The sequence below is a fragment of the Acanthochromis polyacanthus genome, chromosome 9 (assembly GCF_021347895.1).
Source record: "Acanthochromis polyacanthus isolate Apoly-LR-REF ecotype Palm Island chromosome 9, KAUST_Apoly_ChrSc, whole genome shotgun sequence".
In the NCBI taxonomy this organism is placed as follows: domain Eukaryota; kingdom Metazoa; phylum Chordata; class Actinopteri; family Pomacentridae; genus Acanthochromis; species Acanthochromis polyacanthus.
This window is the reverse complement of record NC_067121.1, coordinates 1,206,606-1,230,196: the sequence shown is the minus strand read 5'-3', so window position 1 is coordinate 1,230,196 and position 23,591 is coordinate 1,206,606. Positions and strand designations below refer to the sequence as shown.

General features: G+C 39.7%; 1 long non-coding RNA gene across 1 annotated transcript in view; it reads right to left on the bottom strand.

The window, feature by feature from the left end:
* LOC127535569 (uncharacterized) overlaps window positions 1-21,438 on the bottom strand; it is a 41,262-nt gene extending 19,824 nt beyond the window's left edge. Inside the window, exon 1 of the long non-coding RNA XR_007944421.1 lies at window positions 19,257-21,438. This is a non-coding gene — a long non-coding RNA (uncharacterized LOC127535569). The remainder of the gene's footprint in view (window positions 1-19,256) is intronic.
* Between the last annotated feature and the right edge of the window lie 2,153 nt (window positions 21,439-23,591).

Genomic DNA, 23,591 nt, shown 5'->3' with positions numbered 1-23,591 from the left:
ATGGAACAGATTTATAGCAAACAATAAATAATATGGTCATTAACAACATTTATCTCTTCATTTAGGTGTCAACTGTCAACAGCTGACTGCAGTGAAGAATGAAGAGTCCAGTTTAGAAGGCAGCACTGTGACTCTGACCTACACATACTCCAAACAAGCAACTGGTAGTGATCAGTTTTTCTGGTATCGACAACATTCAGGAAAACGTCCAGAGTTTCTCATCTTTCACCTGGGATCACAAAATGAAACAGAAGCTGGACTGTCTGTTTCTGTGAGTTCTGATAAAAACCAAATCAGTATGAAGATCTCCTCTGCTGCAGTGACAGACTCTGCTGTGTACTACTGTGCTGTGAGGCCCACAGTGACAGGAAACAGTAAAACTCTGCACAAAAACCTTTGGAGCAAAGACAAAAGAAAACTCCACAACATCCACTAGAGGGAGACACACTCTGTTACACTTCTATGGTTTGTTCAGATTCAAACTGTCTCCAGTCTTGAGACAACGTTGTGATGAAGAATGTTAGAAGTGAAGATAATGTGATGAGTCTCCTCCTCCTGACTGCAGAGGTGCTGCATTAACATCACATCAAACATTTCAGCTTTTTAAACTTGGAAAACCTGGTTTTGACTTGGATCATGTCACCTCTCATAGCTCTAAATGTTTCTGACAAGAAATCCATTTTTAGAATGTCACATAATCAGTTTCCATTTTCTTTCTATGATCACTAGTGTTAGGCCTCATCTAGTCAAAGCAGTGTGTTCAGATGGAAAGCTATTTAATCACCTGGAGACGATATGACGCTTCAGTTCTGGCATTCCCGGTTACCCTCCCACCTACATGGTAGACTTTTCTATGTCCTTTGAGTTTCGCTCGTTGCTACACTCCCAGTTAGCCACCATGTTCTTTGATGAAGTCGTAAAGCAGAATGTTGGTGCGTTTGAGCGGCGAGCCTGCAAGCTCTACGGCCCAGAGACTCGTATCCCACGAGAGCTGATGTTTCACGAGGGGCACCAGACGTGTTCTCAGCAACTGTACGTCCTCATCTGGCCTTTAACCATACCAACCTTTATTCCCTTTATACACTCAGACCTGCATGAAGCGGCTTAGTCGGCCCCGACATCACGTCTCCATCACGTAGAATCATAGCGGCTGCTGAGGACGCAGGACATTTAACTCTTGTTAGCATAATGTTGGAATTCCTGCCACAACAAGTTCTTGCTTATTTCCCTTCTCCCTGTGTTAAGTGTGTTCATTTTCTGTCTGAAAAATGAGATAAAAACAAAGTTTGATTACAGCTTTGGAAAAAAAATTGGAGGACTGTTTGTGAATCAACGTTTGTTTCAAATCCAAATATCTTTACTTTCAGTAGGATGTCATCTGAGTTACAAACAAAAATTACCATTAATGTTTAAACTAAAAGAGAACACCTTTGAAGACATTACTAGCAGCATTTAGATGTTTGTATTTTGTCACACAACATGATCAGAATGAACTGCTGTTGGATAGTTTCTGTATAAACTGAGATGTTTCTATAAATGAGAGAAAATCACACAACAAATCCTCTGACAACCAAACTAACTGCTGAGAGACATCAACCACTGAACATGTGTGAAATAAAGAGAATCCAGTCTGTAAATTTAAATATGTGGAAAACAGGCAGGACTCAGGAAATCATTTAGAAAACACAATCATTAATTGATGACTGACTGATGATCAATAAATATGTGAGAGAGTGAATGAGATCATCATCAGATACAAACACTCTGTTAGTCAGAGCTGTGAGAGGAAGGAGGAAAGGATGAAGGGATATTTAACAGATTTAACATGAACAGAGTTTTAATTTGAGAAAACATAAATCAAATTTCCATCTGTTTTACATATAAGAGAAAACTTTGCAGCCAATGACTGTGATTCGATCATCTTTGCTGATTAATTTCTTTCTCTGCATGTTGTGTTCTTCTCCAGAGTGTAAAGGAGAAGACAAAGTGATGCAGCCATCAGGAGATGTCATTGCTGCTGAAGGAGACACAGTTACACTGGATTGTTCTTTTGAGAGCAGTTCCAAGAGTCATACACTGTTCTGGTACAAACAAGAAGTGAATGACTTTCCAAAGTACATTTTAAGACGTGGTTATTCTGGAGATGACAACAGTCCAGAGTTCCAGAAAGACAGATTTGATGCTAAACTCAGCCAGACATCAGTTCCTCTGAAGATCCAGAAGCTTCATCTGTCAGACTCTGCTGTGTACTACTGTGCTCTGCAGCCCACAGTGACAGGAAACAGTAAAACTCTGTACAAAAACCTTTGGAGCAAAGACAACAGAAAACTCCACAACATCCACTAGAGGGAGACACACTCTGTTACACTTCTGTAGTTTTTAGTTCAGATTTTTCTGTACAGCTCAGAATTTTATTATTATAAAATTATCATGGGACACATAGAATCGATGCATTACATATAGAGTGTGTAGCATAGAGCTAATTTACAACACCCATCTCTGGTTGGGCTTTAAAGTAAATGTATTCAAAGACCAACAACACAAATAAAAACAGCACAGACAACATTAAAAACAGATGACCCCCCCCACACACACACACACACCCACACACACACACACACACACACACACACACACACACACACACAATAACACAATCCACAGACAGTCAGGCCTTATAGATTTCATAGGTGGGTACATTCTTGTGAACAGAAGATAATTCCTTTAATTTGGCCCACAGACAGTTAGAGACTACTTCCAGTCCTGCATTCAGTGTTTTTGTTAGGCCTGCTGAAGCAGGCTCTAGATAGGGCCCCTCCCTCCCTGTGTTTTTTTCTTTTCTTTCAGGTGCACTGGGTGCTGTGGGGGCAGGTGAGGCCAATCACTGATTGCAAACAACTGAAGCAGGAGCAGGTGCACCAGTGCCACTCAACTCACCTTGTCTCACAGTAACCAGGCTTCAGTCAGCTCTTAGAGGCTGGATTGTAAACATCCATTGTCAGTTCTCTGCACATGGTTTGTTCAGTTTTTCTCTATGGGACCTCAGTAATTCTGTTTTTTCTCAGTTGCCCTTCCTCCTGCTCTGGCTCACCTTCGTCTGGATATCTGGTTTTGTCTACGGCCCAAACCCATTCCTCCCTCTGGACACGTTGCCTGATTCATCTCCGTCCTCTTCACAGCTTCCAACCCCGTCAGCCTTCCCCTGCCGTCGCAGCCCCCTCCACAGCTCCTTGGACCCTAAGCCCCCCCCCTCCTCCAGCGTCTCAGTTTTCCTAAACTCTGGTCATAGTAAGCCATGCCTCAGTCGGGGCGGTTCATTGTTCATAGAAGTCCAGTTTAAGAAAAGTTGTAGAATTTAAGTTTTATAGAATTTTGAGATTTGTCCTGCAGTTATCATCGCTCTGTGACTTCCTTAGTTTAGCCCTGTACAATCTTGTGCTGTTTTTGCCTTGTTTTTTGAGACCCTCCTATTATATTGTCCTTGAGTATTTTCCTTGCTTTGAGCAGTAATTCTTTTGAGCTGCTCTCTGACCTTAGTTAGTTATCAGCACAGTTGTAGTTCCTTGTATAATTCTAGTAATCGCAATTAGCTTGAACTTAGTTTTAGTATTATTTTGCACACAACATTCCTTCCCAGGTTTTACCTGCTGAGGGCTTGTTTGGAGTTCTTTTTTTTTTTTTTTTTTGCCCAACCCCTAGGGACACTGTAGTTTCCTGAAGAGTTTTGTGCCTGGGATTTTCCTATTATTGGGAATTGTAGTTCTGTATCCTAGCCTTTTGAGAATAAATCATTATTAATACATCACCTGTCTCTTTTGCTCTCTTTTCCTGTGCCTGAGCTCACTCTACAAAAAACCTAACAGTTTTGTTGCATGTTTTAAGAGTTCGTATGGACTGAAAACACCGATGCAAATAATTCTTTCCATATTTATTTTAAATAACAGAATCGTTATTCACATAACCATTTCTACAACAAAGATTCAACAACAGATAAAACCAACATTTTGTGTAAATACAGTGCCTATCATAAGTATTCACCTCCTTTGATGTTTTACCCTTTTATTGCTTTCATAAATCAATCATGGTCAATAAAATGTAGCTTTTTTAACAAAAAAAAATTATTGGAGAAAACTCTTTAATGTCAAAGTGAAAACAGATTTCTGTAAAGTAATGTCAATGAAAGAAAATTATATAAATGAAAATAATTGTTTGCATAATTATTCACCCCCTTCAAGTCAGTATTTAGGAGATGCACCTTTGGCTGCAATCACAGCAGTGAGTCTGTGTGGATAGGTCTCAGTCAGTCTTGCGCATCTGCCCACTGCAATTTTGCTCCATTCTTCTTTGCAAAACTGCTCAAGCTCTGTCAGGTTGCGCGGGTATCGGGCATGAACAGCCCTTTTCAAGTCCAGCCACAAATTCTCTATAGGATTGAGGTCTGGGCTTTGACTCGGCCACTCCAGAACATTTACCTGGTTCTTTTTTAACCATTCCTGTGAAGCTTTTGCAGTATGTTTTGGATCATTGTCTTGCTGGAAAATAAATCTTCTCCCAAGACGTAGTTCTCTTGCAGACTGAAAAAGATTGTCACCCAGGATTTCAGTGTATTTTGCAGCATTCATTCTGCCCTCTATCCTTACAAGCCTTCCAGGTCCAGTTGCTGAGAAACATCCTCACAGCATGATGCTGCCACCACCATGCTTCACAGTGGGGATGGTGTGTTTTTGGTGATGTGCAGTGTTCGGTTTCCGCCAAACATGACATCTTGTCTGATGGCCAAAAAGCTCAATTTTGGTCTCATCAGACCAAAGAATCTTCTTCCACTTGACCATGGAGTCTTCCACGTGCTTTTTGGCAAACTCTAGTCGAGATCTAATATGACTTTTCTTCAACAGTGGCTTTCTCATTGCCACTCTCTCATAAAGCTTTGACCGGTGAAGAACCCTGGCAGCAGTTGCTACATGCACAGTCTCTCCCATCTCAGCAGCTGAAGCTTGTAACTCCTTCAGAGTAGTTGTAGAGGTCTTGGTGGCTTCTCTCACTAGTCTCCTACTTGCACGGTCACTCAGTTTACGAGGGCGGCCTGATCTAGGCAGATTCACACAAGTGCCATATTCCTTCCATTTCTTGATAATTGATTTCACTGAACTCCGGGGGATGTTCAGTGCCTTGGAAATTTTTTTGTAACCATCCCCTGAATTGTACTTCTCAATAACCCTTTCCCTGAGTTGCTTAGAGTGTTCTTCTGTCTTCATGGTGTAATGGTCGCCAGGAATACTGATCAGCCACTCTCTGGACCCTTCAGACACAGCTGTTTTACAACTCAATCACTTGAAACACACTCACACCACTCAGGTGATCTTCATTTCACTAATTGTGAGACTATTGGCAACAATTTGATGGACCTCTATTGAATTAGACCATTAAATTAAAAAGGGGGGGGAATAATTATGCAAACAATTATTTTTATTTATATAATTTTCTTTCATTAACATTACTTTATAGAAATCTGTTTTCACTTTGACAGAGTTTTTTCCAATTTTTTTTTTTGTTAAAAAAGCTAAATTTTATTGACCATGATTGATTTATGAAAGCAATAAAAGGGTAAAACATCAAAGGGGGTGAATACTTATGATAGGTACTGTACATTCAAAGCTCTAAACATGACCTCATCCAGACCAGGTTAGTGATGCAGCATAAGTTACCATGGTGATCCAGTCAGCTTAAAAGAGAACCACCTTTGTGACATGCAAAGCTCTGACTTTAGGCTCAATGTATCTGTTCTGACCCGACTGTCTGGAGCAGCCGGTTGGCAACAATGAAAGATAAATCCAACGCTGAGTTATGGAGCGAATGGCTGCAGTTTATCTTAGTAAAAGTAGATTCACGCAAAAACAGAGAAATACAGCAAAACAATGTGAAAGTTAAATGCAGACAGCTCCTACTGAAAAGAAAAGAACACAACATAACCTAATTGAATTGAATTGAAGAACCCACAAGTTGATGTTAACCTACTGAAACGAAATAACAGATAATTAATGTAAAGTAAACTCCTAACCAAAAATACAGGGCAGTAGCTCTCCTACCTAACAATGAGTTCTGTATATATCAGGCGATACCAAAGATCTGCTCACACACACAAAAAGCACAACAATCAACATTCATTCATCACTATCCAGACAGCTCAACTTCCTCTTCATCATGATGGTCCAGTACAATGACACAATACTACAAATGCAGCACCAGGCCTCCTGTCCATCTCATGCCTCATTTTCCCATCAGTGGAGGAGCAAATCTTGACCCAAAAAGGATTTTACTGTTGAAGCTTCTCCCATCATCTTCTGAGAAAGCAGGAGGAAGAGTTTGGCTTTCAAATCAGTGACCATAAGAAATAAAATGATGAGTCTTGAAAGTGATTTAAAAGCAATGCAACAGGAAATCTAAAAGAATTACAGAGTTTGATGTGTTTGTGTCTAAAGCTGTAAAATATCTTCAGGTGTGGTTTTGGTGTTGAGAACATCCAGTGATATGAGAGGAGGAACATGTTGAGGGAGGAGCAACTCTGTCAAAGAGCAGAACAGAAAAGGACTCCCACTGTCACATACATTCAGTCTGTAAACCAAACATAACAGATAGTGTGTGGAAGATGCTGTCACTGCATTACTGTGTCATGTTTCCTTTGTTTGTGATCACACTGAAAGGTAGGTTACAGCAGGAAGAAGAAATGTCTGGAAAGGATTTGATTGTGAGAAATCACTGAAACAGATGTTCACACTTCAATATGGTCTTTAACATTTTTCTCTTCTTTTAGGTGTCAACTGTCAACAACTGACTGCAGTGAAGAATGAAGAGTCCAGTTTAGAAGGCAGCACTGTGACTCTGACCTACAAATATTCTAAAACCATAGATGGTAATGATAATTTCTTCTGGTATCGCCAGCATCCAGGAAAACCTCCAGAGTTTCTCATCGTTAGCTATGGAACACAACCTGCAACATCAGCCAGAATGTCTGTTTCTGTGAATGATGATAAAAACCAGATCAGTATGAAGATTTCCTCTGCTGCAGTGACAGACTCTGCTGTGTACTACTGTGCTGTGAGGCCCACAGTGACAGGAAACAGTAAAACTCTGTACAAAAACCTTTGGAGCAAAGACAACAGAAAACTCCACAACATCCACTAGAGGGAGACACACTCTGTTACACTTCTATGGTTTGTTCAGATTCAAACTGTCTCCACTCTTGAGACAACGTTGTGATGAAGAATGTTAGAAGTGAAGATAATGTGATGAGTCTCCTCCTCCTGACTGCAGAGGTGCTGCATTAACATCACATCAAACATTTCAGCTTTTAAACTTGGAAAACTTGGTTTTGACTTGGTTCATGTCACCTCTCATAGCTCTCTGTGTTTATGACAAGAACACATGAAATACATTTTTAAAACATCACATTAGCAGTTTCCATTTTCTTTTGGCTCAAGATTAGACTTTAATATTTCACTGATATAAATCTTCCTGATAGCTGGACCTTTTCACTTTCTAGTTTGAAGCCATTTGAGATGCAAACTGGATCTGAAAAGTGAGATAAAAACAAAGTTTAATATTACAGCTTCAAACTGTATTGGAGGACTGTTTGTGAATCAACGTTTGTTGAAAAATATTTTTACTTTCAGTACGATGTCGTCTGAATTGCAAACAAAACTTAAAAAGTATGACTCAATTACAAGAGAACACCTTGGGAGACGTTACCAGCAGCATTTCGGTGTTTGTATTTTGTCACACAATATGATCAGAATGAACTGCTGTTGGATAGTTTCTGTATAAACTGAGATGTTTCTATAAATGAGAGACAATCACACAACAAATCCTCTGACAACCAAACTAACTGCTGAGAGACATCAACCACTGAACATGTGTGAAATAAAGAGAATCCAGTCTGTAAATTTAAATATGTGGAAAACAAGCAGGACTCAGGAAATCATTTAGAAAACACAATCATTGATTGATGACTGACTGATGATCAATAAATATGTGAGAGAGTGAATGAGATCATCAGCAGAGACAAACACTCTGTTAGTCAGAGCTGTGAGAGGAAGGAGGAAAGGATGAAGGGAGGAGCTAAACTGGGACTCAAGTACAGAAAAGACACAAACTTTCACAGTGGAGTTTGATCCAAGAACAGACAGATTGTCTTCATCTTCAAGATGCTGTCAGTGAACTTCAGTCTGTTTGTCACTTTGTTTGTGCTCACAATAAGAGGTAGGTGACATATTTAACATGAACAGAAGTCAGAGCTTGTAATTAACAGCTGCTGACTGTTTGCCATTAATCAATCATCTTTATTGATTCATGTCTTTCTCTGTATGTTGTGTTCTTCTCCAGAGTGTAAAGGAGAAGACAAAGTGATGCAGCCATCAGGAGATGTCATTGCTGCTGAAGGAGACACAGTTACACTGGACTGTACTTTTGAAACAACTGCTACAAATCCCTATTTGTTCTGGTACAAACATGAAGTAAATAGCTTTCCAGAGTACATTTTACAGCGTGATACTTTAACTGGAGATAATGCTGCAGAGTTCCAGAAAGACAGATTTGATGCTCAACTTAAAAAGCCATCAATTCCTCTGAAGATCCAGAAGCTTCATCTGTCAGACTCTGCTGTGTACTACTGTGCTGTGAGGCCCACAGTGACAGGAAACAGTAAAACTCTGTACAAAAACCTTTGGAGCAAAGACAACAGAAAACTCCACAACATCCACTAGAGGGAGACACACTCTAGCTGGGTTTCCATTACCCTTAGATATGTGCAAAATGTAAATAGTGCAATATGAAAACTGGTAATGGAAACACCTGAATTTCAAAAAAGGACTAAAATATCGCTAAAAAGTTTTTATGCTCTCATGAAGTGGTTTTTCAGACGTTTCAATATTGAAAAATATCGCAAAAGCGCAATGGAAACACTTTTTCCGTAATTATATGTCACTGGACGTGACGTACCTGGTCACATGACCAATTCTCTCGGAGTAAACAAGGCGCGGTACGTGTAGACAGCAGAGGAGACCGAGACTTTTCTTGGCATTATTCCTGAGAAAAACATGACTGCCATACAGCAAACAGCAGAGGAATGCAGAGTGTTATAAAGAGATAGAAACAGAAATGAGGGAGTGCAGTGAAATCTCGCGGGATGATATTTTACGAGAGTTACGATGCTTCTGCCCAGAACAACCTTCAATGGAAACACGTTCAAAGCGCAAATATGCTTTGTCGAAATTTTAGAAATATCACTTTTATTTTGTGAAAAACTGTAATGGAAACCCAACTTATGTTACACTTCTATGATCTGATTCTTTACCATCATCTCCATCTTTATCTTCTCTGTGAGCTCCAGTCAGACATAGTGGGTCTCTGTGAATTCCCTCCTCTGAGGTTTCAGTCATTTGTTTTATGTTAACAGAGGATTTTCTGTTTCTTAATGCTGCTGGACTGTAAAGCCCACTGAATTACTGGATGCTTTATTGGACTGTACAAACAAACTGACTTGGTTTGAGCATCCAGAGGGCTACAGAACCACTGCTACAGAATGGCTCCACATCAGGACCAAACATAAAAGCACATTTATGCAATTTCTGCATCACCAGATGAATACATGTTGGGTTCCTATGGCAACACAATGCATACAGTGTGAGATACTATAACTACCTGACTTTAATAGAATTAGTTATGCACAGTTCAACAGGTTTGCAAATATAACATTTTTTTCCCTCACCTGAAAATCTGCATCGCTCATTGCAAGTCATCAGGAAAAAATTTCTTCAAAAGGGAGCCGAGTTACATTCGAAGCTCTAAACATGACCTCATCCAGACCAGGTTAGTGATGCAGCATAAGTTACCATGGTGATCCAGCCAGGTTTAAAGAGAACCACCTTTGTGACATGAAAAAAATCTGACTTTTGGCTCAACGTAGCTGACGAACCAACCCGGTCTCACGGGGATTCGTGAAACTGTCACGTAAGTTTTAGTTTCGGTTTCGTGCGCACCAACACGATTTCGTCATGTTTTTCGTGCCGCTCACCACGAAATGTTTTTCGCTGTGGTAATCACATCTGAAAGTGGTTTTTACCGGCGGATTCATGACGATCTAAGCTGTCCATCGGCGTATACTGCTTGTGTGATCGCGTTTGCGGCCGCCAGCCGCCTGGGAAAAAAGGGTAAGAAGAAAAAAAAATCAGGGGTGCCTGCTGGGTTCTTGGGTGGCTGGATCATTCTGTGTATGAACTAGTTGGTTAGAACCCAAGCAGCAGGCAAAAACAGGCAGGCAGGTGAATTAAGAAGGGATTTAATGACGTATATAATGCAAACAAAAAACACTCCAAGTGGGAGGCACCGGGAAATAAACAGGACAGGGCAAAACTAAACTAAACTAAACTGAGGGCGACCGCGCGGGGCCGTGATGGGGGCTAAACTAAAACTGAGGCTAAGCTACGGGGAAGAAGTGATTCACTCAATGTCCAGAGAATCGGGAGATGAGGTGGGGGGCAGAGCTGAGGGAGCCGGTAGAGGGGACGTGGTGAAGACAGTGGAGCAGACCGACCAGGAACAGACGGAGGAGGGGTGCTGAGTGGAACAGGGGCGACAAGCAGACGAGGTAATTCAGGTTATCCATGGAGCAGTGTGTGTGTGACAGAGAACAGCTTGCATGTGGCGGTGTGCAGCGTGTAATGATCAAACAGTCAGCTGAGAGGAGAGCCAGGCTTTTAACTGCAGCTGATTATTGATTGAGAGCAGCTGTGATCCGTCACAGCTGCTGGCAATTAGCTGGAGTGCAGTGTAGGAGAAGGCGGGGCCATGACATTGACTGACAATCGGAACCATCCATCCATCCCTCCATCCATCTTCTACTTATTCAGGGTCTGTTCTGCTGGAACTTCTTCCTGGGGCCTCCTGAGATGTTTCAAGGCCAGATGAGATATATAATCCCTTCAGTAAGTTTTGACTCTATATTCAGTGTTTCCTCCCAGGTGAACATGCTCAGAAAACTTCCCAAAGAAGTCTCTCCAGAAGCATGTCTGAACTCCCTCAAATAGCTCTGTTTAGAGTGAAGCAGCAGCAGATCCACTCCAAGTTCCCCCCAGATGTCTCCTCATCTTATCTCTACGACTGAGACCAGTCACCCTGTGGAGGAAACTCATTTCAGCCACCTCTAACCATGATCATGTTCTTTTGGTTACTATCCAGATCTCATGACCTTAGATGACAGCTGGAAAGTAAATTAAGTGGTACATTGAGAACTTTGTCTCCTGGCTTAGCTCCCTCTTCATCATGACGGTCCAGTACAATGCCAACAACACGGCAGATGCTGCTCCAGGCCACCGATCCATCCTACGCTCAATTTTCCCATCACATGAGAAGAACATCTTGATCCAAAAGGGATTTTACTGTTGAAGGTTCTCCAATCTTCTTCTGAGACAGTTGTAGGAAGAGTTTTGTTTTCAAATCAATGACCAGAAGGAATAAAACGATAATTCTGCGAAGATGATTTAAAAGAAAAGCAACACGAAATCTGAAAGAATAACAGAGTTTCATGTGTTTGTGTAGCTGTAAAATATCTTCATGTGTGGTTTTGGTGTTGAGAACATTCAGTGATATGAGAGGAGGAACATGTTGAGGGAGGAGCAACTCTGTCAAAGAGCAGAACAGAAAAGGACTCCCACTGTCACATACATTCAGTCTGTAAACCAAACATAACAGATAGTGTGTGGAAGATGCTGTCACTGCATTACTGTGTCATGTTTCCTTTGTTTGTGATCACACTGAAAGGTAGGTTAAAGCAGGAAGAAGAAATGTCTTCAGATGATCTAAAAAGAAATCACCGGAACAGACGTTCAGTCTTTAATATGGTCTTTTTGAACATTTACCTCTTCATTTAGGTGTCAACTGTCAACAACTGACTGCAGTGAAGAATGAAGAGTCCAGTTTAGAAGGCAGCACTGTGACTCTGACCTACAAATACTCCCAACAAGCTACTGGTAGTGATCAGTTTTTCTGGTATCGACAACATTCAGAAAACCCTCCAGAGTTCCTCATCTATCACTATGGAACACAAAGTGAAACAAAAGCCAGACTGTCTGCTGCTGTGAGTGCTGATAAAAACCAGATCAGTATGAAGATCTCCTCTGCTGCAGTGACAGACTCTGCTGTGTACTACTGTGCTGTGAGGCCCACAGTGACAGGAAACAGTAAAACTCTGTACAAAAACCTTTGGAGCAAAGACAACAGAAAACTCCACAACATCCACTAGAGGGAGACACACTCTGTTAAAGCTCTGATTTGTGACTTGTTGAACTGAAGACAAAGACAACAGAGAAATGAAACAGCAAAGATCAGAGACAGAGCTGCTGTGGAAACACAAAACACTTTGATTGGTTGAACTGAAAAAATGATGTCAAGAGGTAATGGCCCCGCCCACTGAACTTTAGCTCATCCACTCACATTATTTCTTCCTCATTGTGCTGCAGTGGAAGAACATTGTTCATCTGATGTGTGTCTGACTTTAATAACTCCAAAGACATGTTGCTTTACCTCTTTTTGTTTTCATCTCACTTCATAGGTGAGTTTATGAACACATGAATTTCTCTTGAACCTGCTATGTTCATGTTCACAGTTGAAATCACTCAATATTCTGTCTTTGTCATCAAGTTGTGTACAATCTAGTTGTGATCTGAGCTCCAGTTGAGCTGTTTGTGTCCACAGAGTAACACTGTACAGGTGACATTTTCCACTGTCTTCTCCTCTCAGCCTCATGGACAATGTGAGTCTGATGGCTTCATTTTCTCTACTTTTTCCAGGACTAAAAGCTGAAGACACAATTTCTCCTGAACAAAATGAAGTCAGTGGAACAGAAGGAGAATCTGTCACACTCAGGTGTAACTATCAGACAGACAGTGCTTATGCTAACCTTTACTGGTACAAACATCATTCTGACCTTCAGGCTCCTCAGTTTATACTCTGGAAAGAAGCAAAAGGATACTCAAGACAATATATTCCCAATAACCGATATGAATCCCAAACAACAGCTACATCAACTACATTGACCATCAATCAGCTAACCCTGGCAGACACAGCTCTCTACTACTGTGCTCTAGAGACACAGTGATACAAAGTGTAGCAGAGGCTGTACAAAAACCTGAACACAGATATGAGACTCCTCTTCAAAGAGGAGGGAAGTGGTATTGAGAGCACAGCTTCATATCAGATGGATTGAGGTAATTCCTGTTTTCTCACAGTCACTGTGGTTACAGCTGCTGATGAAACACTGTGGGAGGATTGACAGGAGCAGAAGATCAGTGATGCCTCCAGAAGAGATGCTGCAGAGGATTTGAGGAGAAAAAGTTGGTCTACAAAAACACATCTAGAGTTTATCTATGATTTAAATACTGAAAATTGTGTCCATGATCATAATTTATCAAACTACAACAACATCAGGTGCAATAACACATGTTGTTATTGACTGACTTGATGACATGTTTTTATCATTCTGATCCTCTTCATCTTTGTCAGTGGTGAATCCAGCCACCATTTACCATCAGATCAATCATTCCAGTGATCTCATCTGATGATATGTGTCGTTTCCAATATTACATATTCTGACACACAGCCAAGATCCAACTTTTAGAAAGGAAAGAAAATACAAACTTGACATTAAGTCCAGCAGAGATATTGTCATGACTATTTAAAATGTTGTCTGCTCATCAATGAAATGTGAATCCATGGAGGAATGAGCCTCACATGTTGTTAAATCTCAACATGAAGACAACATGGAAGCAACTTGTAACTTTGCACACATGATGACAATATATAGACATCTATGGACACCAGTTTATGTGATCCAATGAATGAGTCCACATCATTATTTTAGCATTTCTGGAGATACTGAACCCCTTTAAATAGTTTTGCAAATAGAACTTTATTTGTGTGTAAAATTGCCACAATTCCCCAATCTGAAAACAAATGAAATGTTTCTATTCAGCCACTATAACTTACTATACCCGCATCAATAAGGAACAACATCTAAGACGGTTCAGTGAATTCTTTCTGATCTGACATGAGTTGAATCACATGTCAAAGGATCAGCTTTTATATTTTCAGCCAATAACAAAAGTCTCACATTCAGAAGGACTGCTTCAGTTTCCCTTTCTGAAATCATCTGGACTCAGAGCATCAGACTGTTCCATTATAGAAAAAGAAATAAATTCTCAAAAGGGATATTGCAATGGCAACTTGTCCCTCGTTCTTCTGATACAACAGTAGAAACCACTGGGTTTTCAATTTAATGTCTAGAAGAAATAAAATTAATCTTCAGCAATGTGATTTAAAAGCAAAGCAGCAGGAAATAACAGGATTACAGAGTTTCATGTGTTTCTGTCTAAAGCTGTTCACAATCCAATACGGTCTTTAACAACATTTATTTCTTCATTTAGGTGTCAACTGTCAACAAAAGAATCTCTTTAGTTTAACATATGCATGTTTCTGCTTGGTGATGTCAGGAAATCTGCAGACGACACACAGTTGTACATGTTACTCTCCTCCAATGATCTTAAGATAGAGAGTGAATGAGGTCATCATCAGAGACAAACACTCTGTTAGTCAGAGCTGTGAGAGGAAGGAGGAAAGGATGAAGGGAGGAGCTAAACTGGGACTCAAGGACAGAAAAGACACAAACTTTCACAGTGGAGTTTGATCCAAGAACAGACAGATTGTCTTCATCTTCAAGATGCTGTCAGTGAACTTCAGTCTGTTTGTCACTTTGTTTGTGCTCACAATAAGAGGTAGGTGACATATTTAACATGAACAGAGTTTCACTGAGAAGAACTAGTGGATCCAAAAGTTCCATCTATCTTACATGGAATAAAACTGTTTCCAGTTGCTGATTGATCTCATTTAGTTCATTGTCTTTATTGATTTATGTCTTTCTCTGCATGTTCTGTTCTTGTCCAGAGTGTAAAGGACAAGACAAAGTGATGCAGCCATCAGGAGATGTCATTGCTGCTGAAGGAGACACAGTTACACTGGATTGTACTTTTGACAGCAGCGATCCAAGTCCGAGTTTGTTCTGGTATAAACAGGAAGTACGTAGCATTCCAAAATACATTTTAAGACGTGGTGGTTATGGAAGTGATAATGCCCAAGAGTTCAACAAGGACAGATTTGATGCTGAATTCAAAAAGCCATCAGTTCCTCTGAAGATCCAGAAGCTTCATCTGTCAGACTCTGCTGTGTACTACTGTGCTCTGCAGCCCACAGTGACAGGAAACAGTAAAACTCTGTACAAAAACCTTTGGAGCAAAGACAACAGAAAACTCCACAACATCCACTAGAGGGAGACACACTCTGTTAAAGCTCTGATTTGTGACTTGTTGAACTGATGACAAAGACAACAGAGAAATGAAGCAGTAAAGATCAGAGACAGAGCTGCTGTGAAAACACAAAACAATTTGATTGGATGAACTGAAATAAATGATGTCAAGAGGTAATGGCCCCGCCCACTGAACTTCAGCTCATCCACTCACATTATTTCTTCCTCATTGTACTGCAGTGGAAGAACATTGTTCATCTGATGTGTGTCTGACTTTAATAACTCCAAAGACATGTTGCTTTACCTCTTTTTGTTTTCATTTCCCTTTACGGGTGAGATAAGTTCAGGGATAAAATTTTACTTTGACGTGCTGCTTTAACAACATACACAGACAGCTTTTGAAAAGTTTTTCTGATTCTTGTTCCAAGACAATGAAATTATGTTTTGATCATCTTCTGAATTGAACTGACAGAACTACACTTTTATTGCTTGTAAATGTCACATTTTCCACTGTCTTCACCTCTCAGCCTCATGGACAATGTGAGTCTGATGGCTTCATTTTCTCTACTTTTTCCAGGACTAAAAGCTGAAGACAGAATCTCTCCTGAACGAGATGAAGTCAGTGGAACAGAAGGAGAATCTGTCACACTCACATGTAACTATCAGACGGACAGAAATTATCCTGCCCTTTATTGGTACAAACATCATTCTGACATTCAGGCTCCTCAGTTTATACTCTGGAAAGGAGGAAAATCAGAAACAGATGAACATATTCCTGATAAGCGATATGGATCCCAAACAACAGATACATCAACTACATTGACCATCAATCAGCTAACCCTGGCAGACACAGCTCTCTACTACTGTGCTCTAGAGACACAGTGATACAAAGTGTAGCAGAGGCTGTACAAAAACCTGAACACAGATATGAGACTCCTCTTCAAAGAGGAGGGAAGTGGTATTGAGAGCACAGCTTCATATCAGATGGATTGAGGTAATTCCTGTTTTCTCACAGTCACTGTGGTTACAGCTGCTGATGAAACACTGTGGGAGGATTGACAGGAGCAGCAGATCAGTGATGCCTCCAGAAGAGATGATGCAGAGGATTTGAGGGGAAGAAGTTCATTTACATCAAAAATATTTTAGTGTTTTTTATGATTCAAACAAAAATAAATGATCAACATCTGAGATGGTGCTACATATTTCTTGAATACTATATATACTATACTATATACATTTTTTAAAACAAGAGTTTTCATCGATTGAGTTCCATAATAAGATTCTCACAATCAAAAACCTGCTCCAGTAGCATTTCTTGAATCATCTGAGGTCAGAGATGTCAGTCAGAATGTTACTTTAACACCTTCTCCCGTCTTCTCTGACACAAAAGAATGAGGAAGAATTTGGTTTCAAACTGATGACCACAAGAAATAAAACAATGATTCTGGAAAATTTTTAGAACAAATCAAAGAGAAATCCAGCAAAATAAAAGAGGTTCATGTGTTTGTGTCTAAAAGTGTAAAACATTAAAGCTTTTGTTCCAGATTGATCACACCTGTTCTGATTTTACAGAGAACTGCCTGGAAGAAAGTCTTTTCTCAAATGGAGTAAAACTTCAAAAACTTCTTATATTCTTCTGAAACATTGATAGGAAATGATGATTCATTAAAATGAGTCAAAAGCAAAACAGAAAATCCAAAAGAATATTGTTCAGATTCATGTGTTTGTGTCTAAAGCTGTAAAATATCTTCATGTGTGGTTTTGGTGTTGAGAACATCCAGTGATATGAGAGGAGGAACATGTTGAGGGAGGAGCAACTCTGTCAAAGAGCAGAACAGAAAAGGACTCCCACTGTCACATACATTCAGTCTGTAAACCAAACATAACAGATAGTGTGTGGAAGATGCTGTCACTGCATTACTGTGTCATGTTTCCTTTGTTTGTGATCACACTGAAAGGTAGGTTAAAGCAGGAAGAAGAAATGTCTGTAAAGGATTTGATTGCTAGAAATCAATGGAACAGATTTATAGCAAATACTTCAAAATGGTCATGAACAACATTTATCTCCTCTTTTAGGTGTCAACTGTCAACAACTGACTGCAGTGAAGAATGAAGAGTCCAGTTTAGAAGGCAGCACTGTGACTCTGACCTACACATACTCCCAACAAGCTACTGGTAGTGACGAATTTTACTGGTACCAACAACATCCAGGAAAACCTCCAGAGTTTCTAATCGTTAGCTACGGAACACAACAGGCAACATCAGCTAGACTGTCTGTTACTGTGAGTGCTGATAAAAACCAAATCAGTATGAAGATCTCCTCTGCTGCAGTGACAGACTCTGCTGTGTACTACTGTGCTGTGAGGCCCACAGTGACAGGAAACAGTAAAACTCTGTACAAAAACCTTTGGAGCAAAGACAACAGAAAACTCCACGACATCCACTAGAGGGAGACACACTCTGTTAAAGCTCTGATTTGTGACTTGTTGGACTGATGACAAAGACAACAGAGAAATGAAGCAGCAAAGATCAGAGACAGAGCTGCTGTGGAAACACAAAACAATTTGATTGGCTGAACTGAAAAAATGATGTCAAGAGGTAATGGCCCCGCCCACTGAACTTCAGCTCATCCACTCACATTATTTCTTCCTCATTTTGCTGCAGTGGAAGAACATTGTTCATCTGATGTGTGTCTGACTTTAATAACTCCAAAGACATGTTGCTTTACCTCTTTTTGTTTTCATCTCACTTCATAGGTGAGTTTATGAACACATGAATTTCTCTTCAACCTGCTGTGTTCATGTTCACAGTTGAAATCACTCAATATTCTGTCTTTGTCATCAAGTTGTGTACAATCTAGTTGTGATCTGAGCTCCAGTTGAGCTGTTTGTGTCCACAGAGTAACACTGTACAGGTGACATTTTCCACTGTCTTCTCCTCTCAGCCTCATGGACAATGTGAGTCTGATGGCTTCATTTTCTCTACTTTTTCCAGGACTAAAAGCTGAAGACACAATCTCTCCTGAACAAGATGTAGTCAGTGGAACAGAAGGAGAATCTGTCACACTCAGGTGTAACTATCAGACAGATGATACTTATGTGTACCTTTACTGGTACAAACATCATTCTGACCTTCAGGCTCCTCAGTTTATACTCTATAAAGGAGCAAAGGGGAACACAGGTGAACATATTCCTGATCAGCGATATGGATCAGAAACAACAGCTACATCAACTACATTGACCATCAATCAGCTAACCCTGGCAGACACAGCTCTCTACTACTGTGCTCTAGAGACACAGTGATACAAAGTGTAGCAGAGGCTGTACAAAAACCTGAACACAGATATGAGACTCCTCTTCAAAGAGGAGGGAAGTGGTATTGAGAGCACAGCTTCATATCAGATGGATTGAGGTAAATTCCTGTTTTCTCACAGTCACTGTGGTTACAGCTGGTGTGGTGACGCTTCAGGATCCTGAACTTGATGACTTTGTAACTTCCATGCTGCTTGGATTTTTTTATACCTTAAATATTATATAATTATTGATGTTCTGTTTCAGCTTCAAAGTTATTCAAAAAGTAAAAATGGAGTTAGATGTAGCTGAGCTGTCTAGAAAGATCTAAGCACATTTTGATACACTGATTCCAGTCAAACATAACTGTACTGACGACATTACATCAAACTTTTCTTAAATTACATTTTAGTTTTAGCTCGAGACAAAAATGTAGACAACATGAGCATGTTTGGATTTTAATAAATAGGTTCAGAACAATAACTCTGGAAAAGTTCATGGTACAAAATGTCTTTCTTCTTCAGACATCACTGGTTGAAATGACAGACGGAGACACAAGACAGTTTGATAATGAAGCAAATTGGTGTCATGAGGTTAAAACACTGGGATCCACAGACCTTCTGGGTAGAAAACATTTGACATTTTAACATGTAAAGTGTTAAAACTGGTGTTTATCCAAGATCTGGAATAAAGGCTTTCAACAAAACTGTCATCATTGTCGATGGGGACAAGAATGTATAATGTGAAAAAAAGAGAAAAACTAAAAACATTAGAAATAAAACAGAAATAACTGATTGCTGACTGTTTCATTTTGTTTATATTTAAAATCAGTTTAAATATTTACATTCCTTTTGTTAATCGATTTAATGTCACATTTTACTGGAATTCCAAAAACATTTGACACTGAAATAATAAACCAACAAATAACGCCACAATAAAATGAGCAAATTATGCAAAATGATGAAAGATTTGAATTCCCTTTATTGAAGAAAAATTCAGTTTCTTTGAATCAACACAATGTACTCATGTTTGTTGAAAATAAATTACTTTTGTTGATTGAACATAATTACCTCCGCCAAGGAGGTTATGTGATACCCAGCGTTTGTGTGTCTGTCTGTCCGTCTGTTAGCAAGATAACTCAAAGACGCCTTCGCAGATTCAGATGAAATTTTGAGGGGATGTCGACTATGGTAAGAGGAAGAGCTGATTTAATTTTGGTGGCAATCCGGAAAGGATCCTGGATTCTGGATCACTTTGAATTTTTTAGTATGTGGTTTAGTATGTGGTTCAAAATATGACAAAAACATCATAGGTTAGTATGTCGTCCAACAAACTGGAACAAGGTGTCCAGATAGCTCAACTGATTAAGAAGGTGATTCATAAACAGAACTGTGTCGGAGATGCAGGTTCAATTCCAGCTCATGATCCTTTACTGCATGGGTTTCCTGTTTTCCTCTCTATCCTTGGCGGAGGTCTGCACTCTCTGAGTGCTTTTCTTGTTTTACAAGTTGCTGCTAAAACAACTAATCAGTGTCCAACCAATATTCATGATGGTTGTGGTTTTCAGCTAAAGGAGAGTTTCAGTGAGGAGCTGAGCTGTTCCTGAATCACAGAAAAGACATAAACTTCCAGATTCAACACAGTTTTGTTGTGTGACTTTTAAATGCTGGAAGGTCACTAAATTTATTTTTCCACAGGTGTTACAAATGTATGGTTTGTCACCTGTGTGGATTCTCATGTGGAGTAATAAATGATCCCCACGACTAAAACTGTTTCCACATATTTCACTAGAAAATGGCTTCTCTCCTTTGTGGATTGCTGCATGCCTTTTAAACACTGATGTGTCAGAAAACGCTTTTCCAGGTGTTACAAACAAAAGGTTTATCACCTGTGTGAATTGACATGTGCTTTTTCAGCCATTATATTCCACTATATCTTCTGAAACAGATGTTACAAGGGTAAGGTCTCTCTCCTGTGTGAGTTCTCATGTGGACTTTCAAACTACCACTTTGACTGAAACTTTTCCCACAGGTTGTACAAGAGTACAGCTTCTCACCTGTGTGAGTTGCTGAATGCTTTTTAAATGCTGAAACATCACTAAATCTCTTTCCACAGGTGTTACAAAGGTACGGCTTCTCACCTGTGTGAGTTCTCATGTGGACTTTCAATTTACAACTTTGACTGAACACTTTTCCACATGTTTCACAATGAAATGGCTTCTCACCTGTGTGAATTCTGTGATGTTCCTTCAATTTGGACTTACCTTTAAAGGTTTTTCCACAGATATCACATGGTACTGACTTTTTGCCTGTATCAGTATCACAGTGACTCTCTGACATGGGAGAGCTGTCTACATTCTTACTGTGACTGCTGTTTCTGTCACGTCTCTCTGTTGACCTTAGCACTGCATTTCTAGTTAATTGTGGGCCTGCCTGCTTGATTCCTTCCTGATCTGGACTCTCAGCTACAGAGGAATTGTAAGAGAGGAGCTGGTCACTGTTTGTTCTGGATCACTGTGGTCACTTTCCTCATAAGTAACAGTCACCATAAAGGTATCAGTCTCCTGCTTCACAACAAGCTGTTCTCCCTCCTGATTAGTACAGAATTCCTCCTGTTCCTCTGTAATCATTGGAGGCTCCAGGTCCTCCTGGTCCAGGCTGGTGCAGAGTTCTTCCTGTTCATCTGTAATCAGTCGAAGCTCTTGGTTGTCATGATCCAGACTGGAGTTACTCTTCTGGTTACTGAGTTGCTGGCCAGACAAAACCTCATGCTCCTTACAAACATGTTGCTGTGGGAGACCTGGAGGGACAAAAGACACAAGAAAAAAGTCAGTCATGTATGTCTGCAGCTGAGCCTACACAAGTCTAGACTGTTACCAAAGTATGAAAATCAGACTGCATCTGTGAGTGGCACTGACATTCTTCTCAGCAAACCTCGGAGTACAAAACATTTAACTAGCAGCTTCTCACTTTAAGTCATTGTTTATTATCACTGTTTTCAGTTGCAGTGACAAACAGCAGGTCAGATCAGCTGTTATTCATTTACCATATATCCATGATATATTAATGACTGAACAAAGTGAACCTTTGCTCTTTTCAGGTTTGTGTCTCTGTAATTTGGCAGAGAAACAGACAGAGAATCAACACTGATGTTTGCCCTCAACAATGGTTATTTAAGAGGCAGAAGAAGCATCACTCTGTAACCTCACAGCACAATCAGAGGAGACCAAGTCTGTCTGTAGTTCCAATGACTCCAACAGCATCTGCTCTAGTAAAATCATCTTGTCAGTTTTCAACATTATAAACTTCAGTCAAAATTCACTTCAGATCTTACAAGCCCATTTCAAACAAAGTAAATGGAAACAAAGGCAGAATGTGACAATCAATGAAACTAATCATTAAACGCTAAATTTACATGAAACTAGTACAAAAACATCATATCACATGTTGAAACCAAGAAATGTTTGTGTTTTTTGAAAATAACGCTCTGTTAGCCTGCAACAACTTCATAAAGCACAAATCTGTGGCATGTGAGCAGAGAAGACAGAGGAGTTGAAGATATCATTATTCATCAGCTTATTGTAAGTGCAATGAAAAATTCCCAAGAAGTATTAATCAGTCTAAAATCCAAGACAGACATCTGCTCCAATAATGTCAATATCCAACATATGCTGGTATACAGGCATTAATGCGATTTATTACAGTTACCGTCTAGACTGGTGCAGAGCTCCTCCTGTTCCTCTTTAATCTGTGGAGGCTCTGGGTCCTCCTGGTCCACATTTTTTTTCTAAATCTGTCCTGAATTTGTAAACTGCTTCCAGGTGATTCTTGACTTTCTCTCACAAAGGGAAATGTGTGAAGGGTTAGGGTTTTCTGAAATAGCTCAAGGACGCAAGAGAAGATATTCATGATGAGGATGAGAATTTGTGGTCCAACAGACAGGAACGTCAGGAGGTGTAGGAAGACTGAACTGTAATTCCTGCAGCACTGCATGTACAGTTTTCCCTCAGGAGACTGTCCTATGTTCACATTTCTACTTTTGTCTTGTTTTTTCTTTGTGCTATGCAGTGCTGTTCTCCTTTCTGTATCACAATAACGTGGTCTGTCAACAAATTACAGACAGTAAAAGCATAAACGTGAGCATAAACAACCTCATAATGAGGTACTGCAACACACACTACTGTAAGAACACTTTCACAAAGTGAGGTTTGCATAATATGTCACCTTTAATTCTGCATTCATCAAAAAACAGGCTAGAAAAACATCTGATCAAATTCTGTACAGCAGCAACAGTATGGACATGACTATACAGATACAGGTAGATAAAAACAAGTACATGCATGTAGTAAAACTAAGACATAAAACATTTTATGTGTCAGCTGTCATTGTGTTGCATTTCATTTAGGTTTTAATAAATGAAACACATCTATTGGACTCGAAATATGCTGTTGAGAAGGAACCATTAGATTTATTTGAGATTTCATGTATGGTTTTGTACGATAATCATCTGAACAGTTAAATCATAAAATGTGGATGAAATTGTAGGATCTTATTCTTAATATTTTAAGGTGTCAGATAAATTTACAAGTTATGTTGTATTTCTCTACTGGTGAGCACAACAGATGCTATGTGCTGCATAAATAATGATGACTTTACTTTAGCAACAGAAACTGCATTTCAACTCTTTATTCTTGTTTTGTTTTTTGTAAGTGTGTATCAGCTGATATCAATAAATCACTCTGGACACGTGTATTGAACAAACGAGTCATCTTTTAAGTCCTGTTATCAAATAATCACTAGAAGAGCCTCCCTCCTCACAGTCTGTACATGAAATAAAACTCTCTACAGCTGCTGATTGTTCTCCTTTAATCAATCGTCTTTATTGATCAGTGTCTTTCTCTGCATGTTCTGTTCTTCTTCAGAATGTAAAGGAGCTGAAAAGTGATACAGCCA